This window comes from Phyllostomus hastatus, unplaced genomic scaffold, assembly GCF_019186645.2.
Source record: "Phyllostomus hastatus isolate PE091 unplaced genomic scaffold, TTU_PhHast_1.1 phas_contig_29, whole genome shotgun sequence".
Lineage (NCBI taxonomy): Eukaryota > Metazoa > Chordata > Mammalia > Chiroptera > Phyllostomidae > Phyllostomus > Phyllostomus hastatus.
The window spans coordinates 39,739,423-39,744,810 of NW_025333835.1; positions in this window are offsets into that span (position 1 = coordinate 39,739,423).

Here is a 5,388-nt window from a genome sequence, read left to right on the forward strand (position 1 = left end):
TGAATAAGCTTTCGTTTATTTGTGGGTGGGGTTTTTCTCTGCTTGCTTCTATCACTTTGGCTCTAATTCAGGTTTTACTTTGATTAACAAGGGGTTTTTGACAGTGTATGAAAAATAAAAGCAGATACATTATATGTGCTTTGAGGACAAAGGGTGTTGAAGTCTGAGGGTTGGGGTGAAAGGACGGGCAGGTCTGCATGTTTGAAAAGAAGGAAAGAGTACTGTGCGATACGGTGCTGAAGTTTCAATCCTGATGTAATTCATTTCTCTTAACGTTGAATCCCCCATCGTAATTAAGCCACATACACAGATTAAATTAACAGAAACATTTCACATAAATGTTGGTTTCAGTCATCAACTGCCCACAAATTCCTGCCCAAGGATACTTAATCAGGATTAAATTTTCTATGAATAATTGAAAAACAAAATACTCACTGGATTTGTTCTAATCCGCATTGGCACCGGATTCTAAGTAGTTGCCATCTTGAAACTTTTGTAATAAAGCCATATCCTTTGGTGTGGGGGATGCCCCAGCACTGAGTATGATGCTGAAATGCACTCTGTCGAGTGCCTGTGGAAAGACTTGTAGCTGGTTGTGAGTACCTGCTGTACAGAATGGGTGTTCCCATCAGCGACCGATGGGAAGTTATTCTGTTTCTGTTTGCGAGGTTGTTCGGGTCTTTTCATTTTTACCTCTAGCTTATTTTTAAAAATGTCTTAAATCTACTTTCAGAGGTATTACATTTTTAAGTAAGAACTGGTGTGCTGATCTGGTAATTAAACTTTTTAATTAAAGTTAAAATACTGTAGCACAACTTAAAAATATCTATGGCTACCTTTTTTTCCCTTATACCTAGTCTTATTGGAAATGAATAGTAGTGTATCATTTTAAAGGCAAAAATATATTTATTTTTGACTAGTGACCAGCAAAATGTCAGACTGACAAAGTTCAGCCTGCTCATTAGATCATCTCTAACAGGTCTTTGTAAATTATCTAATAAGCGAGAGCTGCACGTTGAGACCAGAAGTCTGGGGTATGTTTTAGTCTTACTCAATCTGCCGAGTGGTCATGACCTTTTCTTTGCCCAAGTCTCACTCATAACATCGGTTATTGGCGCTTGTGTTCAACTGGAGTGCTGTTAATTTCAGCTGGTAAAACAAGGGAAGCATTTTCAGAAATTTTGTGAATTTGCAACAGTGGGAAGGGAATGGTTTTCATGTTACCTTACACAAAGAACATAGAAACTACAGTCAATCCGTATGCAATATGTTCCTGTGCTTGCATTTATGAAACTTTAACAGGTGTTTTTATTTTTTAATTTATGGTTGAATTTGCTGATAATTTATTTTTTCAAGAGCCATTGTTAAATGAAGTGAAACAGTTGCTCATAATTAATGTATAAAAGAGTTGTTAATAAAGTTTAGTAGAAAGAGCTCGGACTTGCAGTTCCTAAGTCATGGCACAGCGTTTCCCTTTTCTGAACGTTTGCACGGAGACATGTCATTCCGGATTACAGAAAGATGAGTGTATATTGCAAAAAAGATCAAAACGTTTCCACTTTTCTTTCCGTCAGAAAAATGCTTTTTTAAAATTTATTTTTACATTTTTCTTAAAGAAGATGAATGGTCTGTCCAGAGCTCTTTTTTTTTTAAGAGGCATTTTGGCATTTTCCCTGAGAAAGGAGCAGAGGATGTTTATTTTTATCGACATGTATCGTAACGTTAGATCCTACCTGAGAAGGTGTGCACCTCAGCACACTTCACTGTTCGCTCCTCGGCTTCCAGCCAGGCAGCACTGCTAGCGAGAGGGGTGGGGGGGACCCCGGCAGGAGAGCCTGCTGCAGGAGAGTTTCTCACGATCTCAAGCAGAGCAAGCCAAGTCCGATGAAAGCAGAAGACAGGCGAGTCCACGGCTGACTCAGCATAACGAGAGGAGGACCTACACGTTAACGTGAATGTCGGCCCCTCCGTCTGTTTCCCTCAGGAGGCTGTGTGTATTCCCTGGATAGTCTTTGAAAATCTGAAATTATCTGTGAAACGTTCTCTTTAAATAACTTAGTGATGACAGGCCTTTGGGGGGTTTTGTTTGTTTGCTTGCTTCCCATTGCACTTATACAAAAGCCGTCCTAGGCCCATGGGAGTGCCAGCTGCTATCCTGACTCCCGGGCCAGGTGTATGTCTAACTGGATGACAAAACACGCCAGGGCTGCAGGACAACCCCGCTGTGGAAGGCAGAGGCGTGGAGACAGACACTGGCCCAAGTTCCACTTGGCCCCCGTGGATTCTGCTCAACCTGGCGGGTTCCAGCATGCCCTTGCGTCCCCTCTTCACTTCTGTCTTCCTTTCCCACCTGCCAGACACAAAAGGAACAGCCTCCCATAATCCCTATGATAAATCCCTTACTTTATATATGAAAGATGGTGTGTGTGTGCGTGTATTATAGCCTAGTGGTTCTCCTCGTCTGGTCAGACCCTCACTGAAATGCCATCCTATCTAATGCTGCTTCCCCATCCTAACTGCTCTGCTGCATTATCTCCTTCTCTGTAGTACTTAGCTTAAATTCTGCAGGACTTCACCCATCATCCGCGTTGTTCACTGCTGTATCCCTAGCACCTAGAACACTCTCTGGTTACACTAGATGCTCCAAAAATATCTTGAATGAATGGAAAAGAGTTCCAGACATGTACTTAGCAGTATAGCATTATCAAATAATAGAATCTCCCATTGTGACTTCAATAATACCTTCTCTGTTCTTTATTCAATTATATGGAACTGAGAATATGCAAAAGTTTTGAGTAGTCAAGTAGTTATTATAAAGTCTAATCTCTCAACCTCATCAATTAGGAGAAGACTCCTCAAGTTGTCTAAGGGGCAGTTTCCCTCTTTATATAGCACAGTGTAGGACCATACTGCTGGTCTCTTGGCCCATCACAACCAAACTCGCCCATTTAAAGGAAAGTTTCAGTCAGAGGAAAAATACTTGACAGTCGTAAAAAGCAGCTGGGGGCAGACAGACTAAAAAAGACACGCACGAACCACAGTAGCCCGGGTCATTTAGTGTGCATTAAAACAGTCTTACGTGCCTTACTAGACACTCAGAGCTTTACTGTTTAATTCACAACAATGGCCTTAATCAAAAGATTCCATAATAACAAACAACAAGTGCTAGCAAGGTTGTGGAGGAAAGAAAACCCTAATATATGTTGGGGGGAATGCAGACTGGTGCAGCCACTGTGGAAAACAGTATTTCTGAGTTTCCTCAGAAAACTAATGGAAGTGCCTTTTGACCCGGCAATTCCACTGCTGGGATTATACCCAAAGAACCCTGAAACACCAATCCAAAAGAACTTTTGAACCCTGATGTTCATAGCAGCACAATTTATAATAGCCAAGTGCTGGAAGCAACCAAGATGCCCATCAGTAAATGAGTGGATCAAAAAACTGCAGTACATTTACACAATGGAATTCTATGCAGCAGAAAGAAAGAAGGAGCTCCTGCCCTTCACAACAGCATGGATGGAACTGGAAAGCATTATGCTAAGTGAAGTAAGCCAGGCAGTGAAAGACAAATACCACATGATCTCACCTATAAGTAGAGCCTAATCAACAAAACAAACAAGCAAGCAAAATATAACCAGAGACATTGAAATAAAGAACAAACTGACAGTGACCAGGGGGGAGAGGGAGGTGGTAACCAGGGAAAGAAGGGGAAGGGTCGTCAAGGAACATGTAGGAAGGACCCATGGACAAAGCAGGAAGGGGGCAGGATATTGAGGGTGGGAGGTGGGGGTGGGTAGGGCGGGGGAGAGGGGTGGGGGGAAAATGGAGACCGCTGTACTTGAACAACAAAAATAAATATTTTTCAAAATATTCAACTCAAAAAAGATTAAGTTATAAACTATGTTTAGCATCCTCAGAAAAGTGTGTAAATGCATTGAAATGTTTCAGCCCTGTTAAATAGGTAATAACATGCACATTATACAAAAATCAGGAGGTTGAAAAGGGTAAAGAAGCAGTCCTCCCAGCTGCTCGTTTCCCTGGATCCAAACTCTATTACGAGTTTGTTTATTTTTCTAGAGGTGGCCCCATGGATTATATAAATATACATATATATGAAACACAACTTAGGGCATGCCACACACAATGTTTTGCACATTCAGCAATTTATCCCTACCTACAGAATTGGCCCATCTCCATCTGTTGCATAGCATTCCATTATATAGATGTATTTTAATTTTTTAAATTAGTCCTTTGTTACTGGACATTGTTGATTTCCAGTCTTTTGCTACTACTGGTAGCCTCCCTTGGAATAAAAAGTGCTCCTGGCCCTCTTTCTCTCCTTCCAGGCCCCTCCCTTTCTAGCCCCCCACACCTCCCCATCTAAATCCTTGGATTTCCCAGAGTGATAGAAGTGTCTTTGTTATTCATGATGAAACCTGATAGCTTATGCTAATGAGAGAACTCTGGATGAGAGTTGGCCATACCAGAACCACAGAATTAGATGGCGGGGGGGGGGGGGGTGAGTCACACTCCCCTCTAATTGAGTCACAATGGTATCAGCCTGACCTGGGGAAGGAAGGGGTGGAGATTAAGGTCAACCCATAGTCAGTGATTCAATCAATTGTGCCTATCTACTGAGCCCCCAATAAAATCCACAGACACTGAAGCTTAGGTGACCTTGTAGATTTTTTTTTTTTAAATACAGGTGGAATTACAGGTTTTGTTTTTTATTTGTAATGGCTTCTGTCTTTGTGTTCTACCTGTTCTACATGTGGAAAGCCTTGCCTCTTTGAGATTATATTTAAATCCCCCATTTTTTCTTCTAATAGTTTTGTGCTTAAAGTTTTGATCCACCTAAAATTTATTTTACTGTAAAATATGAACTAAGGATTCAACTTAATTTTTTTCAAATGGTTGCCTGCTTATTACAACATCATATATTTTGTGATCCACATTTTCTTTACTGATTTGTTTCTAGTCTATATCTGAGCTTTTATGGCTGTTTCAATGCACTGTTGATTTGTGACCTAAGTACCACACTGTTTTAATTATTGTAGCTTTAAAATAGGCCTTACTATCTTATAGGACTAATTTCCCTTTAGTGCTCTTGTTCCTTCAAAATCAGTTTTTCTGAATTTTCAAAAAAAATAAATCCTGTTTATTATTTTTAGTGGGATGACCTGAATTTCCAATTTAGGGAGATTCAGCTTTCCTAACACGTAAGATGTTAATCACACAGATGGTAGTTTATTCTATTGGCTCCTTAGTCAAGTATATCACTAACTGTCTGAGTCTGTGGTTGCTTTCATAGTGATGCAAAAAACTGGTGTGAAATACCTTCCCATTTCTTCAATATGAGCCTGTATATCACTTTTTGAAAACTTCTTT